Below are 26,153 nucleotides of genomic sequence, written 5' to 3' on the forward strand. Positions count from 1 at the left end.
CAGGTACTCATCACATTTAAGGCTCTTCAGGTCAACAGTGAGCTATGGTAAGTACACATCAGCACCAGCAGCACAACCACATTTATTATCTTAATTAAATTCCCTATCCCAATGGAGATACCTTTTAATTATTTTATTCAAATGAGAAGGCAACTGTAAGTCATGCTAATAAACACTCATACTGTAGTAAACTCCATGGCTGCAGCTGCTTACAGAACACACTTATTCAAGTGCTATTTGCTTTTAACCTTTAAATAAGACAGTCTGGATGGTTTTGTTTATTTTTGGGGGTCAGTCTACAATCTGTACTTATCATATATGCCCCTATAATGGAAGACGTTGGGGGAAAATGTAGATTTATAATTTGGAAACATAATTTGCTTTCTCTTTCTTTAGTACTATTGCTAATTAGAAGAAAGGGGAAGGTTAATACTTGAACTAATTTATAGAAATTTCCTGCATGAATGAGGGGAAAAGTAAAAGAAGCCTGAAGTTAGAAATAGGGTAGACCTGGAGTAGTTCTTTTCCCATTATTGGATTTGTATAAAAACTCAAGAGTTTTACCAATTTCAAATGTTACAACTGCTGTTCCAAATGGTGCTTAGATAGAAAGAAACAACAGCTATTCTCCCAAAATTATACTTGGTTTGATGTTAAAATTTACTGCAGACAAACCAGTTCAGCTATTCGAAAAATGCAAGCACCTTAGTAAATTATCTTCTTTTCAGTTCATAGATAATTGTTGATTACTGGCTGTCGTATCCCAAGAATTCAATCTGTTACCTCCTACTCCCAAGAGCAAGAGGACACTATGAGTGTTTCTTTTTAAAAATTTCGTGTGCACTTTTAGATTTGCACAAACCAAGTTAACTCTCTCTCATGTACAGATGTAAGGGTTTTAACAAGTGATCTGTCAAGTAGCCATTGCACCCAGACACGAAAGGTTCGTTGCCCCACCCATCCCTCTTCTTTCCCTTGTCACTCCCACCCTTGACCCTGACAACAACACCATGTTCTTCCTTGACACAGAGGCTGATTTGTCCAGGATGTGACAAGTGGAAACCTATCACACTTTGGGTCTGCTTCTTTCACAGTGTTTCTCGGATTTGTCTGTGCTGCTGTGTGTTTCAGTACCTTGTGGCTCCACAGATGTGCCACCAAGCCTTTCCAGTTAGCATGTGAAATACACTGGTGTTTCACTCTTTGGAATGATCACAAAGGAGCTGAATGTAAATGTCTGCATACCAGTTTGGGTGTTAGCGGGGTTTTCAATTTTCTTGGGTAAATAATGTAGAAGTGGGATGACTGTGTTACACACCATACAAAAGCAGTATATTTTTCCTTTATTGGAAATCTGCAGACTTTCTCCTAAAGCCAACACACAGTTTGCCAGTCCCAGAACTGAAGTGTGAATACTATGGTGTCTCTGTATTCTCAGCAACACAATGCTGCTGAAATAGCTTTATGGCCTTTTCCCTTTTGAGTAGGGGAACAGTATCTCCCACTTTAAACTGCATTCTCTAATGAATTGTGCTGCATTTCTTCTCATTTTATTCATTTGCTATCTGTAAGCCTTCTTTGATTGAAGCAGTTGTTCAAATATTTCTCCTAGCTCTTTCATTTTTATTTATTAGTGAGTTTAGAGAATTCTACTTTGCATAAGACATTTGCTAGATATTTGATTCACAAATGTGTTCCCCAGTCTCCTTGCTTATCTGTTTATTCTCTGAGCCCATGCAAAACTTCACACAGCAAAACTTTTCATTTTGATGTTGAACTTACACTTGTCTCCTTTTTATAGGTCATAACTTTAATGCTATATTTAAGAATTTCTACAACACATCATCACAAGAATTTCTTTTGGCTGGCTCTGGTGGGTCTTCTTTCTTGTTTTTGGTTCCTCTTGAGGCAGCAGAGGGAAAAGAGTGTTGGTGGAGGTAAGACTTGGTGTTATGAGATATTTAGGGTTGCTATGTAATAATAATAATAAAAACCCATTTACCTATCTAAGTCTAGGTTACTTTGCTACTGTAGCTGACCTGACTAAGTGCTTTTGAGGCCAGAAACTGCAGTCTGGCATTTAGCACCTTATTGTAGAACGGCAGAGTACTAAGTAAAGGATTAATTGCTAGAGCTTTTGCCCTTTTGCCCAAATGCCTCTCCCTTGTCAGGGTAGGGGAAATTTTGGATCAATAAACTTCTTTTGAACCAGGAGAAGAAAGTCATATGTGCAGATGGAAAACTTTTACATAAGCAAATAAACACAAATTCATATACAGATTCATGCATGCACATTTATACATTTCTACCCAGCCCATTGGGCCCATTACATACATTCTCATAATTATATACTTGCACACATACACACACAAACACACACACACACACACACACACACACACACACACACACACACACACACACATCCAAACTTACATATACATTTGGAGCGAAAGACCAAGCGCCAGTGCAGAAAGAATTCACTCTGGATGAATTGCACAGAGAAAGAAAAAGCTTCTACCCTTTTGTTGCTAAATGAATTAACCTCAAGTCTGTAGAAGAAAACTCTGTTCTCTTTAACAAGACTAAGCCTGCCTTGCTATTAAGGAAAGACCTGTTCTGTCCCATGGTAAGGAGAAGCCTGCTTTCTCCTTCTTCTCTCTCTGCAGCTTCTTTTTTCTTCTTTCCCTTAGCATTCTGCATATTACTCTCTTGGTTTTTTTATGTTCCCTATAGTTTCTAAGTTATTCCACTCTGCATTCTCCTTCTAATCTTGTTCTCTCCTCCTGCTCTGATGTCACAATAATGACCTTACTCTCAATACCATTACTCTCCTATGGCTTTATTTCTAAGTTCCTGAGTTAAGTTCTGTCCTAAAGAGTTCTCTCTTGAGTTCTGTCTAAAAATTTCCCCTCAATTCAGTTCTGTCTAAAAGGTGTTCTGTCTAAAGAAAAAGGTGTCCTCATCTCAGTTCTGTTTCCTTTCTTTGTCCTCAGCATTAGTCTCATACATCTTTCAGAATATATGATCACATAGTTAAAAAGTTTAGCACAAGTTTACACATAAATGCAAATCAGAAATTGAATAAGAAATTTACAGCAGAGAATGTGTACATGCATATCCATTAGGAGTAATTATCTGGCTAAACATTCATCACCTGTCACCAGCTCTGCAGGTTCATGAAGAGTTAAAAACCATAACTCTTGTGACTAAGGTATTAGTGAAGTTTTGTATAAATAAACCCAGTCAATATTTTATTTTCTGTCCTTGTACCTATAGTAAATCTTTTGTTTCCTTTTTATGACCTTTGGTTAATGGTTTTACAACCTCTTGGAATGTGCTCTGAGTAGCACATGCCTACTTGCTATCTCAGAAGCAGTGAGCTCATGACACTAAAGACTGTCAGAGTTCTCATTGCAGTTTTGATTATCAGAGAGAACCTAATAGCAGTCCCACTATAAAAGAGCTTGCTAGTATAATTTTAGGAATTGTTATAGGATCATCATTAAGGATTAGGAAATCATCTATTTGTTATTACAATACAGTACATCTTCATTGTTCTGGAGAGATGTTCTCAAAACGGTGGGCTAATACCTAGTGATTGCTATATGTATTTAATAATAACAGGAAAAGCATATCAATAGCAGGAATCTTTCAGAAAATGAATTTCTTCTGGGCCTTGACTACCAGAAAAAAAAAATTCACCCTAGATTTTAATCCAAGGCAGACCCATCTCAGCAAGATTTCCTGCTTCTCCTTTGGACTATTCCTGACATTTTTTTTTTTTTTATGTCTCCCACAAAGCATTACAATGTTAGATTTAAAATTCAGATGCATGCAATATTTTATGTTATGTTTTGGAGATGAGTTAAAGTCCTTTTACCTTACAGAACTCTGTTTGTTTCCCTCAGATAATGTGTTAAAAAGCATAGTCATGCTAGGCGTGGTGGTGCACGCCTTTAATTCCAGCACTTGGGAGGCAGAGGCAGGCAGATTTCTGACTTTGAGGCCAGCCTGGTCTACAAAGTGAGTTCCAGGACAGCCAGACCTATACAGAGAAACCCTGTCTCAAAAAACCAAAACAAACAAACAAACAAACAAACAAACAAACAAACAAAAAAAGAAGCATACTCATTTTCATTTAAATTGTCTCTGTGTTTTCCTTAGATTGCGATTGTCCAAATGTGTTGTTTCTAATGACTTTGTTACACTTAATGAACAACATGCCTACATTTCTACTAACACTGCACCATTTTGATCACTGTCACTATACAGTAAGTTTTCAAATTAATTCATACATGATGCCCATAGTTCTTCTGCAAAATTGTTTTGGTCATTCTAATTCTTCGGTTTCTCATAGGCATTTTTGTATTAGTTTGCCAATACTTACAATTACTTTGTTAGTGGGTTATATTAAAACTATAAATCAATTTGGTGAATATTGAGTCTTTTTTTTTTTACTTTTAAAATTTTATTGGTTCTTTGTGATTTTCATATCATATACCCCAATCTCATTCATCTCCCCTCTCCTTATACCCACCCTAAACCTTGCAACATCTTCCCAAACGAGAAGAAAAACAATCTTGTGGAAGTTGTAGTATGTCACAGTGTGTCCCAAACTATACCCTTTTGTCCATACTTCTTTGTTTGCAAATGCTCATTACAATGAGTTGTTGGTGTGGTTCAAGGTCTCTGGCTTCTGCTACATTATCAACACTGGAATTTCACTGGAACTCCTCTCAGAAATCCTATTGTTGACTGTGCCATGAAGATACTATAGTTTTGGAACTATAGGATCAGTCCCTTCAAGCACTGCCACAGTTAATCAAGGGGGTAGATGTTGGGGTGAGTTAATTCAAAGCCTGGTCAGCCCTGCCAGCTCCTCTGCACCCATGCCCTCAGGGCTGGCTCATGCAGTTAGGGCCAGCTCTACTGTCCTGCTCAAGTGAGATGTAGGGCCATATGAAGAGTACTACAGCTCGCTTAAGACAGGGGTGAGTTCTGCACTCATGATTCTAGGGCCAGCTCTTCTAGGATGCCCAGGAGATGGGGAGGGTCATTTGTGCACAGCTTGCAGATATAAATATGTTCTCATGTGGCAGCCCAAACCAACACATCTGCCTGTTACCACTGTGGGGGTAACAGACCCCTGCTGCTTCACGGCCAAGGACCCAGATGTGGCCTCTGGCATCATAGGCCAGACTTCCACTGGGGTCCCAGGTAGCATCACTGGATATTCCTCACTATCCTTAAGTCATCAGTTCTACCTCTCTTCATTGTGCCCACATCCTCCTATTTCTCTTTCTCTCCCATCTCTCTACCACTTACTTACTTCTCTTAGTGGTACCCTGGTTCTCTTGAGTATCTGGGGTCAACTCAGCAATGGTCTCAATATTGCCATGCCCCACCTGTGCTTAATGGCACTGGGCAGGGCCATTCTCAGGTTTTGGGCATGCCCCTTGCCTAGGTTTTTGAGATGTTGTACTGGTGGTCATCATAGGCAGCCCCCTGTGCAGGTCCTACGGCACACGATTGGTGGTCATTTCAGTTCCTGGACATAAATTTCAGGTCTTGGACTCACTCTGGTGGTTTTCTCCCATTGTCTTTGCACAGCACTGGACTAGTGGTTGTCTCAGGCTTGCTGTTTTTAGGGACTGACTGTTAGGTTACTAATTATTCAGATGTTCACAGGTCAGACACTGAGCATAGAAATATCATCTCTCCTTTCTGCCACTTACTGATACATATGTGACACAGCAGCCACACCTGCAATGCATCTAGGGGCAGTGAATAGTGAATCTTGAAGAGTATCAGTCTTCTAATTAACATGTTGAGCTCTGCATTTCTTTGTGCTTTTCCTTGTCTTTGCCATTTAAATAAATTTCAACATATGAAGCCCCTGGAGATAAATAATGTAATATTTGTTTTGTTGTTGTTTATGATATGGTCTGACAGTGTAGTTCAGGTTGATTATAAATTAATACTTTCTTCAGCTTCCACATTCCTGAATTATAGTCATGGACTGCCACATCAAGGTGTTTTTTTATGCTTTTTGGTGCTCTTATGCACTGTACTGCTTCGAAGTTTGGTCTTCTAATTGGCTATAGCTGATAGAAGCAGATCTAATGGCCTGCATGGATCTTGTATGTGGAAGCCTGTATCCTAAAACTTACACATTCATTTTATGAAATCTGGTCTTTAAGAAATTAATTTTTATTTTATGCATGCAAGTGCTTTGTCTGCATGTTTCTATATGTACCATTTGCATGCCTGATGCTGGTAGAGGCCAGAAGAGGGCACTGGATCTCCTGGAAATAGAGTTGCAGATGGCTGTAAACTGCTATGTAGATGCTGGAAATGGAACCTGGGTCCTTTGCAAAAGCAGCAAGTACTTTTAACAACTTAGCCATCCTTCCAGTCTACAGGATTGTTTTGTTTTGTTTTGTTTTGTTTTGTTTTGTTTTGTTTTGTTTTGTTTTCCATTTCTTTGGGGTGGGACTGTAACTACATGCCACCATACTCATTTATCTCATGTATTTTCATTGGCTATTTTATTTTTCGTTGATAGGAGAAGAGATGGGCTATAACTTAGTTTGTACAGTGGTTACCTATCATGAAAAAAGACTTGAAATTGATATTCAGCAATACATGAACTCCTAGCATGTGGGGAGTGCAACATGAAAGACTGAGAATTCAAGGACATCATTGGGTATTAGTTACTGTTTTCGAGCCTTGCCTGTGCTTAAAGAGGTCAGTAGGAGAAACACTTAACATTATGTTGGTTAGAAGAGGAAGTCAGTAGGAGAAACACTTAACATTATATTGGTTAGAAGAGGAAATTAATAACCACATACTTATTTATTAACTTTATCAAAATAAGAAATAACTCTTTATTTTAGAGTTGTACTAGTATGTCTAAGATCCAAGTTGAGATGGTGGTCAGGGTGTTGAGATGAGAATCAGGCTAGAAATCTGTTTGAAGGAGAATTTTAATACATTATACAGGGCTACCCCTTGGGTGGGGGCAATTCTTACATCGGTCTTTGAAACACTGTTGACTGAGAACAACTCTGTATCTTCTTCCAGTGCTGTATCTCCATTGTATTTTGGTGATAAGATTTTGGCCATAACATCATGACCAGGAAAATAAACTGAATATTTCTTTAAATAGCTGGCATTAATGATAGTAGATATTCATTTGATATTCTATAAATTTACTGATTTCTGGAACTATAAAAATATATTTGAAATGATAAGTCACCAAATAGAAAAGGAGTCAGAAATGCATTGAGGTCCTCAGTGGAAATTCAAGCACAGGAGAAAATGGGAAGGCACACAGGGGACAAGGAAGCAAGTCAGCCGAATAGATAATACATAACCCAATACTAGAAGAAAAAGATCTCACTGAGTGGGAAAATAGAGGCACCATACAAAGGTCTAGGAAAAACAGCATTTTCTATGCAAACAAAGCTACAACGTTAGCATCTTTGAAGCATGCTTAGATGCACATTTCCTTGGAGATGATTCTTGTTGAAAAGCGTTATAAAGTTAGGAATGGAGGCACTGTAATCCTGGCGATTGGGAGGCAAATGTAGGAGAATCAAAAGGCCATCCCTGGTTATGCAGTGTATTCCAGGTCAGCCTGGATTAGATGAGAACCCTGCTTTAAAAAAAAAGCCCAAAGGAATATCATTATGTATTGCTGCCCTAGGACCTTGTGCTATTCAGTTACCAAGTCAGAGATGAAGAGTATCCTAAAGTCTGTTTGTTGGAGGAAATATATTTCAGGCAAAGCCATTTGTTTCTATTTTCGAAAGTTTTCTTTTAGGAATTGATCTGAGGAAGATCAGCCAGGATAAAATAAAGACCTCGGGAGAATAAACTTTTATCCCCACAGGCATATTTTTACTTTTTTGATTCATTATGTTCAGTAATCCAGAATAGTTCTTTCACAGTTTGATCTGATCATAATCAGGCAGAGAAGAGCATGTAATTTTTAAATGCCACCCAAAGATAGGTTGTGCCCTGAAGCCTTTTGCTGGAAATCTTGTTTTGAAGTTAATTGGAGAAAAGTGCTGGACAAGGCAGCAGAGAAAGAATTAAGTTTCTATGAAAATGGGCACTCAAGATGTACATGAGCCCTATGGGGTAAAGTCTATACAGTTTGCTCTGTTAGTTATCATCCAATACAACTGAAGTGATTGCTCTTTGTTATACAATAATGTGCTAGCGGGCTATTTGGGCTGCTTTGTGGAGTCCTTTCTAGCAGGCTTTATGTTGTATGAGTAGGGACAGCTTCAGAAAGCACACACAAAGCTACGGTGAACTAATCATGTTGTCAATCTTTTAGTAGAAAACAAAAAAGTTATTCAAGACAATGCCAGAACAATGTACATTTTGAGGATGGTGGGATGGAATAAGAAAAATGGATTAGGGGTTTAGATTCAAAGTCACCAATAATCCTTATGGTCAGTAATTTTGAAATACGAATCCAAATAACATTAAAATTTGTCATAGTTTTAGAACAAAATTTAGAGTTGTACAGTCCTAAGTCTCTATGTACCTCTTTAATTTTTAGTGATTATAACTCCATAGCATTCTCTGATCGGAACAGAGACTTATCAATAGTCTTTAGACTTATCAACACTCAGCCCAGAGAAATCTTCAGTTGTTCTTCACTAAGTTTGAATCATGCTTCCTTTCACTACCTTGGCTTTTCCAGGCAGAGATAGTTATTTCTGCCCCACCCATTCATAACAATTTAATCGAGGAGTTGTAATATATTATATTTATGTTTTTAAATTTCTTACACCTTCATGCAGTCTTTCAAGCTTTCTTGTAATAAAGGACTTAACACATATTAGCTACAGAGAAATATTTGTTGAATCAATAGATAAGGTAGAATCAAAAAATATCTACCGAACAGACCTTAGTATTAATGTGCTAAGTGTTTGCCTTTCTATAGCCAACTCTTAACTCATAATCTAACTCTCTGTCCCAGAAGGATGAACCTTATAGGATCACCTAGTATGCTTCAGCATTTCTGCCATTTACTGGTTTGAGCCAATGGCCCAGGCACCCAAAATTAAAGGGTGAAAAAAGAACAGATATAAATTTATTGTGCCAGCCTCTTTGTGGCACTCTTCTGGTTAAGAGAGCTTACATTTCTCTGAGGAGGGAAACAGCTACTCAAAGCAACCTCTTTCCTGAATTTCCACTCCTTCTTCCTTCCCCTTGTCCTAGACTTCTTTCCCTGTTGTTGGCCAGGAAGGATATGTCTCACTGCCTCCTTGGCCCCATCCACCTATTCGGAGAGTTCCTGTTGCTCCCATCTCAGATTGCCACTTTGAGTGACCTGTTAGCAACCTCAAGGTCAGATTTTTGAAAATCATTGTTTTGGGAAATGCTCCTCATCAGGACATTACTTAGAGTCTGAACAGGAAGCTTACCTTAATTGGAGGTTTAGAAATATTGAGGTTAATAGGGTCTGTGCTTTACTTGATATTATAGTGATTTTCAAGTCTTAAATAACAATAATTCCTAATACGAGACATAGCATATCACAATTATTAAATATTTTTATCACCTCAAGGTTTGCTTTTCTCATTTTCTAATATATACATTAATGTATTATATATAAAAGGTATGTTGTTTCTTTTGCAACATGAAATTCTAAAAACGCTGTTCTGGCTCACTAAGAATACAGAACGGTCACATGCCAATCAAATCTTTTATTCTGTTGTCATTGGTCTTCCAGCTGGTTGTGAAGAATTTTTATTTTATCCCACATTTAGAGGTCAGTAGTATAGTAGAAGGCTTTTGTTCCCAAGCCTGACAACTTGACTTTGATCTCCAGACCCCACAAGGTAGGAGAAAACCAACTCTTGCACATTGTCCTCTGACCTCCACATATGTAATGTGGCACCACAACTACCACAGACACACACTCACCTATACCCACGAATGTGCACAGGCACACCCACACCCACATACAAAATAAGTAAGATAAAATAAAAAAAGAAGAATTAAAGTATCTATGATTTTGACATACTTTTTGGATATTGAATTGTCTGCTTTGTTTTCAGCACTAATGAACATATCAAAGTTCTTTTTTTTGCGTAATAAATGAGCAGGGTCTTTATTATTCTCTGTACCTGGTACAGTATTTTCTAAGCACTACACACCAAATATGGACGCTAGACTCTGATATTTAGGAAAACATTTGAATGAGATCCTCTACCCCTTTCACACACACACTTCCCCTCATTAAGAAAAAGCCACAACTCTGAGAGAGGAACTTGCTCTAGTCTCACATCTGGGCATTTTACATTCCAGATCACTTAAGTAATTTTAAGAGAGAGTCCTTCTTTCATTAGGCGTTCTAGGCAAAAACAGACCAGGCAGAGGAGTTCTGTGATGTCACTTCCTGTGAAAGCACCTCTCTCTGGAGTCCTGTGCTGCAGTAGTTCTTTCCAGAGGAGGGAGATAGATCTCAGAGGACAATGAAGCATGAATCAAATGGGTTGGTACTGCAGGTTAGACTGGCTTTCTCATTCAGGCCTGCTTCCAGCTTGTGAATGTCTGGGAGAGTTTGCTGCCAAAAGTATGTGATAAGAAGTCAGTCTTCACAACACGTGCTCCTCTCCCCTCCTCCATCTCCTCTCCTCTCCTCTCCATCTCCTCTCCCTCCCCTCCCCTCCCCTCCCCTCCCCTCTCCTCTCCTCTCCTCTCCTCTCCTCCCCTCCCCTCCCTCCCCTCCCCACCCCCTCCCCCTCCCCTCCCCTCTCTTCCTTTTCTCTTTTCTCTCCTTCTCTCCTCCCCTCCCCTCTCTTCTGTTCCCTGCAGCTGGAGCCATGGGTCCCTTCATGTGTACTCTTTGATTGGTGATTTAGTCCCTGGGCGTTCTGGGGTACTGGTTGGTTCATATTGTTGTTCCTCCTTTGGGGCTTCAAACTCCTCGGGTCTTTTCTCTAACTCTTCCATTGGGAGTCCTGTGCTCAGTCCAATGGTTGACTGAGAGCATCCACCTCTGAATTTTTCAGGCACTGGTGGAGACTCTCAGGAGACAGCAGCAAGCACTTTGTCAACTTTGCCAACAATAGTGTCTGGGGTTTGTAACTGTATATGGGATGAATCCCCAGGTGGGGCAGTCTCTGGATGGCCTTTCCTTCAGTCACTGCTCCACACTTTGTCTCTGTATCTCCTCCCATGGGTACTTTGTAGAAGGACCTAAGTATCCACACCTTGATCTTCCTTCTTCTTGAACTTCATGTGGTCTCTGAATTATATCTTGGGCATTCCAAACGCCTGGGCTAATATTCATTTATCAGTGAGTGCATACCATGTGTGTTCTTTTGTGATTGGGTTACCTCATTCAGGATGATATTTTCTAGTTCCATCCATTTGCCTAAGAATTTCATGAATTCATTGTTTTTAATAGCTGAGTAATACTCCATTATGTAAATTACCACGTGTTCTGTATCCATTCCTCTGTTGAGGGAAATCTGGGTTCTTTCCAGCTTCTGGCTATTATAAATAAGGCTGCTATGAACATAGTGGAATGTGTGTCCTTATTACATGTTGGAGCATCTTCTGGGTATATGCCCAGGAGTGGTATTGATGGGTTCTCAGGTGGCACTATGTCTAGTTTTCTGAGGAACTGCCAAACTGATTTCCATAGTGTTTTTACCAGCTAGCAATCTCACCAGCAATAGAGGAATGTTCCTCTTTCTCCCCATCCTTGCCAGCATCTGCTGTCACTTGAGTTTTTGATCTTAGCCATTCTGACTGGTGTGAGGTAAAATCTTAGGGTTGTTTTGATTTGCATTTCCCTGATGACTAAGGATGTTGAACATTTCTCAGCCATTTGGTATTCCTCAGTTGAGAATTCTTTGTTTAGCTCTGTACCCCATAGGTTATTGGGTTCTCAGAAGTCTAACTTCTTGAGTTCTTGGTATATATTGGATATTAGCCCTCTATTAGATGTAGGATTGATAAAGATCATTTCCCAATCTGTTGGTTGTTCTTTTGTCCTATTGACAGTGTCCTTTGCCTTACAGAAGCTTTGTAATTTGCTGAGGTCCCATTTGTCAAATTTTGTTCTTAGAGCATAAGCTATTGGTGTTTTGTTCAGGAAATTTTCCTCTGTGCCCATTTGTTTGAGGATCTTCCCAATTTTTTTTTTTCTATAAGTTTCAGTGTATCTGGTTTTATGTGGAGTTCCTTGATCCACTTGGTCTTGAGCTTTGTACAAGGAGATAAGAATGGATCAATTTGCATTCTTCTACATGCTAACCTCCAGTTGAACCAGCACCATTTGCTGAAAATGTCATCTTTTTTTCCACTGAATGGTTTTAGCTCCTTTGTCAAAGATCAAGTGACCATAGGTATGTGGGTTCATTTCTGGGTCTTAGATTCTATTCCATTGATCTACCTGCCTGTCACTTTACCAATACCATGCAGTTTTTATCATAATTGCTCTATAGTACAGCTTGAGGCCAGGGATGGTGATTCTACCAGAAGTTTTTTTTTTTTTTTTTTTTTTTTAATTGATGAGAAAAGTTTTCACTATCCTGGGTTTTTTGTCATCCCCGATGAATTTGCAAATTGCCCTTTCTAACTCTATGAAGAATTGAGTGGGAAAAGTTTTCCTTTTCTAAAAGATTTTTGTTTGTGTAGTATGTGTTTGTGTGTGGCTGCATGTGCACACATGCCCATGGAGTCCAAGAGCAAGCATCAGGTATCAGATTGTCTGGATCAGGAGTTAGATCACAGCTGTGTCTGCCTGATGTGAGTGCTAGGAACCAGGTTTAGGTCTTCTGGAAGAGCATAAAGCACTCTTAACCACTAAACCACATGAACAGCCCTGCAAACTACTTCTTTCTTCATAATTCTAAGGGCTAGAGAAAGTGGTCACAACAAAGAATTATAGTGATGTAATATCATCTCTCCTGTTATTCCTTTTGAAAACAAAGTAGGTTGAGAAATATAAGTGCCAAGGCTAGAGTCACATCCTGACATGGTACTTGTCCTGGTGTGCTAGAGTTCTCGAGGAGAATCTGCTGGTCTTGATTTATTGGTAGGGGCCTTCAGTGTCCCTTCTAGTGCCCAGATCAGAAACATGGCAAGAAAATTGAGAAATATAAGTTTCTTGTAAGGAGATGTGACCTCAGTGACCTTGCTATTTTGTTTTACTGCCCAATTCATGACTGTACATATCAAGACTGACAGCATTTGCAGGGCATTCATTACTTAAAATTTTCTTAGCAAGAATAAAAATTTACCTAGATAGTAAATTTCTCCTTCTTTTACTGAAAAATAATTTGTTCTACAATAAGAGTATATTTTTAAAATTGAGTAAGGCCATAAATTGCATACAAGCTTTGATCAAAGATTATATTTCTCTGAGTTGATGAGCTAAATGGTCATTTATAGAGCTAGCATTATTAAGCTATTTAACGTATCAATATTATCTAAATGAACATGATAAAATTGCTCACGTGCTCAAAACCCTTTAGTTCACTTTTTTATAACATTGGTAACATTTCAATATGTCAAGCTTATGTCACTTATAAATGTCAGCCACGAGGTGTTTGAATAATGCTTTGAAAATATTTTGAACAGCTATGCTAGAGCAAAACCATTATATGTATATTTTATATGAAGAATAAAAATGGCATATGTACATATAAATATAATAGAGTATAGGGGCATATATATGTGTATATGGAAAGAGAATATATGTGGAAAAACTATGTACTTATATATCCCCAAATAATTCTAGAAGATTTTGAATTCTTTATGGCAAGGAATATAAAACATTTGATATGTAAAAATGTGTGTATACATATATGTATAGCTATAAATATATAACATATGTGTGTACTTATATGTAGGTGCATATATATCAAAAGCCATTAAGTACTTTCTAGAATTTTGATGTTCAGAAAAAAAATCACTATAGAAGATATGATTAAGACATTATAGAAGGATGTTTCTCTCAGACAAAAAAAGTAAGTATAACAAATTTGAATTATACATTGGTATGATCATCATATTTTAATCAGTTTGTATGAATCATATATAGGAACATAACAAAAGTATCTGAATTGCAAGTGTCTTGGGACAATTCTGCCAGTAAAGAGGGCATGTGTCTAGAAAAAAAGAATCCCGTTGTAGTAAATCTCAACAACTATACTCAATAACACAAGAGCTAAGCACCCAAACTCCTCAAGTAATTTTCTTAGGAGTCTTTCTTGTATAAGTCTTCACGGAAGTCAACACTCTGCGTCCCTGGATCCTGCTGGTCCCAGTTACTCCCAGTGGTGTTGGAACAGGTGTTATGTCCTCCTCACTTCAGACCCTAAGATCCTGGGCATGCTAGAGCACGTGGGAGTGGAGCCTCCAATGGGGACTGTAGGACTGGCAACTGAGTTTGAGCCCAAGAGTTACCAAACCCAAACACAATTGTGGATGCCAAGAAGTGCATGCTGAAAGGAGCCTGATATGGCTGTCTTCTGAGAGTCCCTGCCAGAGCCTTACGAATACAGAGGCAGATGCTTACAGCCAACCATTGGACTGGTCACAAGGTCCCCAATGGAGGAGTTAGAGAAAGGACTGAAGGAGTTGAAGAGGTTTGCAACCCCATATGATGAGCAACAATATCTACCAATCACATACCCTCCCCCCCACCCCCCAGAGAGCTCCCAGGGACTATTCCATCAACCAAGGAGTACACATGGAGGGACCCATAATTCTAGCTGCATATGTAGCAGAGAATGGCCTTGTCAGGCATCAATGGGAAGAGAGGTCCTTGGTCCTATGAAGAATTGATAGATGCTCCAGTGTAGGGAAATCAAGGGTGAGGAGGTGGGAGTGGGTGGGTGGAGGAAAACCCTCATAGAAGCTGAGAGAGGGAGGATGTGATAGAGTGTTTCCAGGAGGGAGGGAAACCGGGAAAGGGGATAGCATTTGAAATGTAAATAAAGAAAATATCCAATTAAAAAAAGATGGTAGAAACATAACATAATAGTTTTGTGTTACACTGAAGACTCAACATGAGATAGAAGAGGAGATGATGGTGTCAGAGTCTGGATGAGTAGAGCCAGTGCTTTGGGAATGACCCTATTTTAATGCAGTCTTATAGGCTCAGATGGTCAAAGTAAGACTCCAATGTCTAGTTCTATAGAAACATGAAAATGTAAAAAAAAAAAAAACCTCAAAAACCAAAAAAACCCACAAAAGAACAGGAAGCTATGATACCCAGATAGCTTCAAATCAAAAACCAAATTATCCACACTATCCATAATGAGTTCATATTGATATTCAGTTTTTTTTATTAATTAGGTATTTACATCATTTACATTTCCAATGCTACCCCATAAGTCCCCCAACCCCCCCACTCCCCTCCCACCCCAACTCCCACTTCTTGGCCCTGGCATTCCACTGTACTGGGGCATATAAAGTTTGCAAGACCAATGGGCCTCTCTTTCCACTGATGGCCAACTAGGTCAACTTCTGATACATATGCAGCTAAAGACACGAGCTCCGGGGGTACTGGTTAGTTCATATTGTTGTTCCACCTATAGGGTTGCAGACCCCTTTAGCTCCTTTGGTACTTTCTCTCGCTCCTCCACTGGGGGCCCTGTGATCCATCCAGTAGCTGACTGTGAGCATCCACTTCTGTGTTTGCTAGAACCCGGCATAGTCTCACAAGAGACAGCTATATCAGGGTCCTTTCAGCATCATCTTCCTAGTGTGTGCAATGTTGTCCGCGTTTGGGGGCTGATTATGGGATGGATCCCCGGGTATGGCAGTCTCTAGATGGTCCATCCTTTCGTCTCAGCTCCAATCTTTGTCTCTGTAACTCCTTCCATGGGTGTTTTGTTCCCAATTTTAAGAAGGGGCAAAGTGTCCACACTTTGGTCTTCGTTCTTCTTGAGTTTCATGTGTTTTGCAAATTGTGTCTTGTATCTTGGGTATTCTAAGTTTCTGGGCTAATATCCACATATCAGCGAGTACATATCATTTGAGCTCTTTTATGATTGGGTTACCTCACTCAGGATGATATCCTCCAGATGCATCTATTTGCCTAAGAATTTTATGAATTCATTGTTTTTAACTGCTGAGTAGTACTCCATTGTGTAAATATACCACATTTTCTGTATCCATTCCTCTGTTGAGGGGCATCTGGGTTCTTTCCAGCTTCTGGCTCTTACAAATAAGGCTGCTATGAAAATAGTGGAGCATGTGTCCTTCTTACCAGTTGGAACATGTTCTGGATATATGCCCAGGAGAGGTATTGCAGGATCCTCCAGTAGTACTGTGTCCAATTTTCTGAGGAACCGCCAGACTGATTTCCAGAGTGGTTGTACAAGCTTGCAATCACACCAACAATGGAGAAGTGTTCCTCTTTCTCCACATCCTCACCAGAATCTGCTGTCACCTGAATTTTTGATCTTAGCCATTCTGGCTGGTGTGAGGTGGAATCTCAGGGTTGTTTTAATTTGCATTTCCCTGATGATTAAGGATGTTGAACATTTTTCAGGTGCTTCTCAGCCATTCGGTATTCCTCAGCTGAGAATTCTTTTTTTTTTTAGCTCTGAGTCCCATTTTTTAATGGGGTTATTTGATTTTCTGGAGTCCACTTTCTTGAATTTTTTCCATATATATTAGATATTAGTCCCCTATCTGATTTAGGATAGGTAAAGATCCTTTCCAAATCTGTTGGTGGCCTTTTTGTCTTATTGACTGTGTCTTTTGCCTTACAGAAGCTTTGCAATTTTATGAGGTCCCATTTGTTGATTCTCAATCTTATAGCACAAGCCATTGCTGTTCTATTCAGGAATTTTTCCCTGTGCCCATATCTTCGAGGCTTTTCCCCACTTTCTCCTCTAAAAGTTTCAGTGTCTCTGGTTTTATGTGGAGTTCCTTGATCCACTTAGATTTGACCTTAGTACAAAGAGATAGGAATGGATCAATTTGCATTCTTCTACATGATAACCACCTATGGTGCCAGCACCATTTGTTGAAAATGCTGTCTTTTTTCCACTGGATGGTTTTAGCTCCCTTGTCAATGATAAAGTGACCATAGGTGTGTGGGTTCATTTCTGGGTCTTCAATTCTATTCCATTGGTCTACGTGTCTGTTGCTATACCAGTACCATGCAGTTTTTATCACTATTGCTCTGTAGTATAGCTTTAGTTCAGGCATGGTGATTCCCTCAGAGGTTCTTTTATCCTTGTAGAGAGTTTTTGATATCCTAACTTTTTTTGTTATTCCAGATGAATTTGCAGATTGTCCTTTCTAATTCGTTGAAGAATTGAGTTGGAATTTTGATGGGGATTGCATTCAATATGTAGATTGCTTTTGGCAAGATAGCCATTTTTACTATATTCATCCTGACAATCCATGAGCATGGGAGATCTTTCCATCTCCTGAGATTGTCTTTAATTTTTTTCTTCAGAGACTTGAAGTTTTTATAATACAGATCTTTCTCTTCCTTAGTTAGAGTCACGTGAAGGTATTTTATATTATTTGTGACTATTGAGAAGGTTGTTGTTTCCCTAATTTCTTTCTCAGCCTGTTTATCCTTTGTGTACAGGAAGGCCATTGACTTATTTGAGTTAATTTTATATCCAGCTACTTCATTGAAGCTGTTTATCAGGCTTAGGAGTTCTCTGGTGGAATTTTTAGGGTCACTTATATATACTATCATATCATCTGCAAAAAGTGATATTTTGACTTCTTCCTTTCCAATTTGTATCCCCTTGATCTCTTTTTGTTGTTGAATTGCTCCGGTTAGGACTTCAAGTACAATGTTGAATAGGTAGGGCGAGAGTGGACAGCCTTGTCTAGTCCCTGATTTTAGTGGGATTGCTTCCAGTGTCTCACCATTTACTTTGATGCTGGCAACTCGTTTGCTGTAAATTGCTTTTATCACATTTAGGTATGGGCCTTGAATTCCTGATCTTTCCAAGACTTTTATCATGAATGGGTGTTGGATTTTGTCAAATGCTTTCTCCACATCTAAGGAAATGATCATGTGGTTTTTGTCTTTGAGTTTGTTTATATAATGGATTACATTGATGGATATCCATATATTAAACCATCCCTGCATCCCTGGAACGAAATCTACTTGTTCAGGTTGAATGATTGTTTTGATGTGTTCTTGGATTTGGTCAGCGAGAATTTTATTGAGTATTTTTGCATCGATATTCATAAGGGAAATTGGTCTGAAGTTCTCTATATGTGTTAGGTCTTTCTGTGGTTTAGGTATCAGAATAATTGTGGCTTCATAGAATGAGTTGGGTAGGGTACCTTCTGCTTCTATTTTGTGGAATAGTTCGTGAAGAACTGTAATTAGATCTTCTTTGAAGGTCTGATAGAACTCTTCACTAAACCCATCTGTTCCTGGGGTTTTTTTGGTTGGGAGACTATTAATGACTGCTTCTATTTCTTTAGGGGATATAGGACTGTTTAGATCATTAACCTTATACTGATTTAACTTTGGTACCTGGTATCTGTCTAGAAATTTGTCCATTTCATCCAGGTTTTTCAGTTTTGTTGAGTATAGCCTTTTGTAGAAGGATCTGATGGTGTTTTGAATTTCTTTAGGATCTGTTGTTATGTCTCCCTTTTCATTCCTGATTTTGTTAATTAGGATGCTGTCCCTGTGCCCTGTAGTGAGTCTGGCTAAGGGTTTAACTATTTTGTTGATTTTCTCAAAGAATCAGCTCCTCTTTGGCTGATTCTTTGAATAGTTCTTGTTTCCACTTGGTTGATTTTGCCCCTGAGTTTGATTATTTCCTGCAGTCTATTCCTCTTGGGTGAATTTGCTTCCTTTTGTTCTAGAGCTTTTAGGTGTGTTGTCAAGGTGCTAGTGTGTGCTCTCTCTAGTTTCTTTTTGGAGGCACTCAGAGCTATAAGTTTTCCTCTTAGAAATGCTTTCATTGTGTCCCATGAAGCCCAGAAGCTCTGTGGGTTCTGTCTGTCCCAGAAGCTGTTAGCCTCTGCAGTCCACACTCTCACCTGCGCAGACTAGTCTTGGTGGAATCCGGGAACCCATAATGGCTCCCCCAGATGCTGTGGTGAAGTCCTCCAGGTCGGGGTGGACACCTCTCCTCTGGCAGGGAAGGTGCCAGGATGTCTGGAGCCTGAAATGAGGTTTGCCCCAGAAGCTCTGTGGCTTCTGCCTGACCCAGAAGCTGTTAGCTTCTCGATATTCAGTTTTATCATCAGGTTTATTGTGTATCATCACAATTTAATATAATTTAGCCTCTAACTTAATTTTGATACCATGTTTAAACACATTCATCACATATGACATATGTTATGAGATTGAATACCTTCCAGACATGTTTTACTTTTATACGGCTTGACAGTGGAACAAATATTGTGTACTCTATCTCTCTCTCAAATGTGTGTGTGTGTGTGTGTGTGTGAGCATGCACATGTACACACACACACACACACACACACACACACACACACACACACAGAAACACACACATTCTAGAAGAACCATGTTACTCTGAAATAAAAAATACAAAGCATGAAATTTGGAAGTAAAATATAGTCTTTCCCTGGTATCCAAGGAGAGTGAGTTCTGGGTCCATCCTGGATGTGGCAAACTGTGATCATTTCTGTCCCGGAAATGGCAGGCATGGTTGAATAGGTTGACAAGGGAAGGTTCTATGCTCACTACCTTGGATTCATGTCATTTATGAATTAAAGGTGACAATAATAAAAGCAAGCAGGCATGTGACATACTTAAGTTAAAGCTGGAAATTGTACTACAAAGGCTGTTAGATATCTCCAGGAGAAGCAGTGAGATGATCTGTTTCTCTCCTTGGGAGCCTGACTTTGGATCTGCCCATCTAGTCCTGCGTGAGAGTTACTCTGACGCTCCACACAACATAGTGATCAAGTATGATATTGATCATGTCAGATGAGACAATCCAGCAGTAGTTGCAAAGACACAACGGTTCTCACATTTTGATAGAACAGAATAATCCCTTCTGGGGGGTGGGGGTGGCTAGATTTGTATTCTTTCCTCATAGATGTGTATTGTGAGCATTTGGATTTGTGAGGATAGTCATGGACATATTAACTATCACTGGAATTAATTCCTGCACAGGTCCTATTTGAATGAATACTAACCCATAGCAGCAGCTTCACACAATAATTTCTCTATTTGCAAAATGAGCAAAACTACCTTCTATTTTATAATGCTAGAATAAGATAGGATCCTGACACATGGTTGTCATTATGAAATGAAACTACTTCTGTGAATCTCTTAGCACATTGTAAATATGCAATATATGTCATTTTAGCAAAATTATACTCAAGAGGTAACACTTAAACTGATTTTGCACAAAAATATAAATGTTAAATAAATGTATTTACTGGAAAGTAACTAGAAAAATTATTAATAACATATACAAAGTCATTATTAGCCTTTTTTGGCACTCCGACTCAAATGTCACTGCATTAGGAAAGTAGGCTCATAAGCATATATTTAGCTTCATAATAAAAATAAGATTTAAAAATTAAGACAGCCAATAACTTTGTGGCATTCTCCGTTCTTTATATCATAGACCACTACACCTTTATATTATTTTTTGGGGATGTGAAATACCTGTGAATAGCATTAATTACTTCATAACAATTTGACGAAAAACATTTCTGGATCTGATGAACACTGAAGCTTTTTATAACAGTGTGTAAGGAGAGGAAAGATTTGGAGTGGGAAGTGCATTGGAATTAGAGACGTCTCGAGCTTTATTCGTTCTTTTACTCCCCTTGAAAAGTAAAACAAAGCCTATGCTGTAGAAAGATGAATTCTTAGGAAGCTTATGCACAAGGACCCCAGAGAGGCAGTGTGAGCAATGCTGTCTATGTGACTTACATGGGCTTGCTACCATGAAAGATGCACATATTTGGAAGGACTTGGCATCATACAAGACTTTGAAGGTAATAAAATAAAGCATAGTCTGAAGCACAAGGATGCTCTAGACACAATCTAAAGATTTATTGTAATCATTTAGAGGCACTGAAAAGGATCAAATATGTGGAGAAAATTATTCCTGATTACATATTGAAGGCACTCAGATGGCTGAGATTTGTTTTCCAAGCAGAAAGTCACTTTGAGTGCTAGGATGAGGAATTAGACAGGAAAGGGGAAGACAGATTTTGCTCATGCTTGAGAGACACAAAAGAAGTGAGACTTAAAAGGTGGAAATCTAAAGAAATTAAAGTAAGAATTGTATATGGAATGAGAAAAAAACCCACCCTCGGAACAAAAAAGCTCAGAAAGTATCCATTGTGATGTAGCTAAAGCTAAATGATTTGAACTCAGAGCCTTACATACACAGATAAGCTTTCTACCACTAATCTACTACACTCCTGGCTCCTAAGGGATTGTTTTCTAAAATGGAAAGAATATTATAAAGCAGGCCTGGTGGCTCACTCTGTAATCCCTGAGTACTTGAACTTGTGACTGCTTCTGCTATCAAACTAAATCATTGCCCATAGGTGAAGGACAAGGAAACAAAGAAAAGTAGAGGAAGCTGAAAACTGGAATGTTTCTGTACCTTTGACTATACCTGTCTACCCCTTCATCTTAGATTGTTGGTATATCTCAGTTTACATTTTTATGCCCAGCATTTTTGAAATTGGCATGCCCTTTCTTCTAGTTTTGTACCTACTATTCATTCTGCCTAAAATTACCACTGGTATATAACTAACATCATATACCTTCAGTAAAAGGAAAATACCATGGTAACAGTAAAACATTCAGTCCTTACTGTTTATACTGGGAAACTTTCTAACTCCTTTGTGTGTGATAATGCATTCAGTTCCTGTTTTAAAAGGTGTGTGTGTGTGTGTGTGTGTGTGTGTGTGTGTGTGTGTGTTTGTGTGTGTTGGCCAGATGAGGGCATTCCATCCTTTAGAGATAGAGCTGCCTGATGTGGGTGCTGGAAACAGAAGTCTGGTCCCTGGAAGAGCTTTTAAGTGCTTAACCTCTGAGCCATATGTTTATCCCCTCATCTCCTCTGTTGGGGTAAGTACTAATACTTTCTGAAGTTACCACATCAAGAAAAGTGAGGCACAATGTGGCTATGTCTTGTCCAAAGGCAGGATTTATTCCAAGAAATTCCATGCCTACCAGTGATTACCACAGCCATGACCAATAGTAACTGGTAGAAATCTAGTGTGTCCCTTTTAAGTAACCTCCTTCACAGTCCTGACTCCTAGAAGTTTTGGAGTGTGCTATCAATGTTCATTATAGATTACGTTTTATAGACTCTAATTTTTCCCAGTTCAGATTGGTATCGTGTGGAACCTGTTATATATCAGAGTTAACCAATGGCATTTATTATTTCATCTCTGTTGTTTTATCTTAAGCTTTGCTCCTCCCTGATCCCTCTGCCACATTGCTACCACAGTAATTTTCCTTACAAACGTTCATAAACAGCATCTGCATTGAATGTCTTGTTTCACACATTTGCCCTTACAATCAACCCCAACCCATTCTTACAACATTGTGTGAGTCCACTGTAGGCTGCTTCATTGTTCTTGCTCATGGACAATGATCCTGCAAACGAGAAAATGTTCCCTTCATTTATTGGCTCTGAGTGCCCCAGAGTTCCAGGCTCAGTCCAGCTTTGCCTCACACTTTGGGTGAAAAATTCAGTTTCACACCTTTGGCTCTATTGATGGTCTGGGTTTGACTTTATTGTGGGGATTCTTGTTTGTTAAAATTTTGAGTCTCTTTCCAACAGATCTTACTATCACTTCTCTAGCATTGCTACATCAAACTATTCCTCTCATTGGCAAAACTTGTCACAGAGACAGAACCACCCTAAATTCAGAAGCAGTAAAGGAAATGAAGGGCATACAACAGTTGTTAATGCCTTCTGCACAGTAAAAAAAAATCATGAGGCTTTGAAACCTCTCCAGTCCTCCAAACCAGTGATTTAGGGTTCCAGACATGGCTCATGAGCTATGGCCATTTTCCCTGTGTTACTGGAGATGGCTCCCATGTGTAGCCTGTTGGATGAACCCTGGACCAGAAGATTAAATTCTCACTGAGTCTTACTAGAACTTTCCCTTGAAGGGTCCCAGCTACAAATGAAACTGCCTTCCTAGTAGCTCTCATTTTGGAGCCAGGGACTATATTTGACATTTCATTGGATTTTTTCACTATAATGCAAAGTTAGCATAGTACATATAGTTGTATTTTATTGACATCTCAGACAAGATAAAAGTGTTAGATTATAAGAAAATCAAAGTTAGACATCTTCTAAACCAAGGAAAGAGGCCTCGGGATAGTGGCTGGCCTGACTGCTTTCTTTTGCAGAAAGGGGTCCAAGTTGTGGATGATACATGAGAGGAGGTTCAAAAATGCTGTGCTTCCCCCAGAATCAAGCTGGAGGTTTGTGCACAAGTCATGTTTACATTTCTCTAAGCTGTGATATTTCAGACATGTCCATCCATTTAAAAATCCTTTCATTTTCAGTCAGTTCTCTTAAGTTGTATATATTAGAGTTGAATGTAGATTAGTAGAAAATTATAAACCGATTTCTGAGGAATCACAGTTTGTAAGGAATACAATTTGAGAGAAAATTTATGACCATCTGATTTTATTACAATGACTCAAGGACCACCCCACTGCAATATGAAATATGCACTGAAATATGCCGTTTATAGAGTAGAAGGAAATAGAGTGAACTGAATCTTGACCACAACATTACATAAAGGCAGGAATGAAAAGCCACTAGAACATGCCTCCACTATTTCTATCTCAAATACTACTTTAAGTAAAAATTTTGGCAGATTATTTAACAAAACTGTATTTTAAAAGACTGAACTTCATTTTTGTTCAGATAAAGTAAAATTGATGACTTAATATTGGTTATAGAGTTAAGATGGAAAATGCTCTGACGTTTCATCTTGGTCTGTTTGAACTACTATAAATCAATACTATGGACTGCATATCTTATAAACTATATAAGAGGTTATTTCTTACAGAGTGGAAGACCAGGAAACCAAAGGTTGAACTGCCTGTGGACTTGATGCCTGGCCAGAACCCACCTCCTATGTCGAGCTGTTACCTATTTTGGTAGAAGAGAAATGTATTCCTTTTACAAGATTATTAATCCAACTTGTGGAAAGTGAGTAGGCCAAAGGTCATCATCATCTTGAGTTGTGGGAAGTAGGATTTCAACATATGAATCTGAGTGGATGAGAAACACCAAGGCCAGAGCACTACACAAGCTTAAAACTTGTTTCCAGCAGATATTTATATCTATAATCATGGTGATTGTAGCCAACAACAAGCTTTTTTCTATTTATTGTTGAAAATATCTACCCTTTAGTCAATGATGGCCAATAATCTACCCTCTTTGCCTATGATTTTCTTTCTTTTTCCTTTTCTTTTACAACCAGTATTTTTCCCTCTTCTTTTTTAAATTTTAATTAATTTATTTTTTGTACACTCCACATTTTATCCCCCCATCCACCCTTCAACTGTCCCACATCCCATACCTTCTTCCCAACCCCCTTTCTCCATGTGGATGTCCCTACTCCCCACTCCACCTGACCTCTAAACTCCCTGGGGGCTCCAGTATCTTGAGGGTTAGGTCCATCATCTCTGAGTGAACACAGACCAGGTAGTCCTCTACTCTATGTGTGTTGGGGACCTCATATCAGCTGGTTATGCTGCCTTGTTGGTAATCCAATATTTGAGAGATCTCAGGGGGGTCCAAGTTTATTGAGACTGCAAGCTGTGGTTGGAAGGTGACTGAACAGGGGCATTGCAATCTAGTTCTTGGGTGTCTGATGTTCACCAGGCATTTACTTCTGGAATTCATTGAAGACCAAGTTAGAAGTACTTAGTAACTTCCAAAGAAAACCTTGGTTTTGTCTGGCCAGAATATTACTCTGGTCCTAGAAATACTACTCAATATTTTCCAGTTGTAAATTGGAGTGTTAAATTCTAAAACAACTGTTGTACTGCAAAATATATAAATATACCTGGCAAACTATTAAGTGCTTAGTAACTTTATGACATTTTATTTAGACATTCCTTCACTGTGACAACTGTTAGTCCAACGGTGTGAACCACAGAGAGAATGGTGTGACTGAATTCCAAGAGCTTTAGCAAGTATTGTAAGAGTAAATAACTTTTGGAAAATAAATTATTTGCATAGGTAGTCACTTAAAAGTAGGCAAGGACTTTTTGGAGAAATTTTACTTTTTAATGCTTCTAACAAGGTTTCAGGAAGATCACAGTAGGCAACTATATATACAATTACAATTTTCCATAAGGTTTTTCTTGAAAAGCTTTCATAAAGATATAAATAATTTGTTGTCTTTTTTAACAGGGGGACTAAAATTGTTAAAATAGAAATGTTCACCGGAAGCTCCAGATCCCTACTTCATTTATTACATTACATTACAGACAGCTCTGCCCTGAACAGATTATGGACACCCTCACCTTGCCTTTTCATTGTTGAGAAATCATCAAGTAGCTAACCAGGCCAAGCTTTGGCCCTCTGTGCTGACTTGTCCTTGAATTAATTTTAAATTGCTTTGAAAGGTCTGGTAAACTTTCAAAGCTTCCAAGGCTTGGGTTGACATGCAATATAAGTTAACTTGGAATTCTTCATCTAACATGAGCAATGAATATGGAAATATAAAAAAATAGGATACAGCAAAAAGTCTGAGTTCACTCTGATAAATTGCTGAAAGATGGTAGATTTTCACATTGCATATCTGTGTCTTCAAGATGTAAAAGGATGTTAAACTACAAGGTGTTCACCAAGTCTCATGCTTTTAGGAAAAATAAGGATAGCTCAGTTGGAATAATAGAATTCTGCTATAGTACAGCATTAAAAAAAGATTCTTTTCTTTTTATGGGATTAAAATTGTGTCAGTTCCCCCTTCTCTTTCCTCCTTTCAAACCATCTCATATAGCTGCTTTAGCTCTTCTTCAAATTCATGGCCTTAGCCTGGAGAGGTGGCTCAGTGGTTAAGAGCACTGACTATTCTTCCAGAGGTCCTGTGTTCAATTCCCAGCAACCACATGGTAGCTCACAACCATTTGTAATGGGATCTTATGCCCTCTTCTGGTGCGTCTGAAGACAGTT

At 38.8% G+C, this 26,153-nt stretch overlaps 1 long non-coding RNA gene and 2 other non-coding genes across 3 annotated transcripts; 2 read left to right on the plus strand and 1 right to left on the minus strand.

Moving 5' to 3' along the window:
- On the plus strand, nt 1–24,208 carry Gm40430. The gene is made up of 3 exons (XR_872784.1): nt 1–47; nt 1,802–1,937; nt 24,034–24,208. It is a non-coding gene; the product is annotated as a predicted gene, 40430 (long non-coding RNA).
- On the minus strand, nt 5,658–5,788 carry Gm24377. Its single transcript, XR_003950355.1, has one exon. It is a non-coding gene; the product is annotated as a small nucleolar RNA SNORA17 (small nucleolar RNA).
- Nucleotides 12,994–13,124, plus strand: Gm22673. Its single transcript, XR_003950329.1, has one exon. It is a non-coding gene; the product is annotated as a small nucleolar RNA SNORA3/SNORA45 family (small nucleolar RNA).
- Nucleotides 24,209–26,153: the final 1,945 nt, after the last annotated feature.

This window comes from Mus musculus, chromosome 12 (genome assembly GCF_000001635.26).
Source record: "Mus musculus strain C57BL/6J chromosome 12, GRCm38.p6 C57BL/6J".
Taxonomy (NCBI): domain Eukaryota; kingdom Metazoa; phylum Chordata; class Mammalia; order Rodentia; family Muridae; genus Mus; species Mus musculus.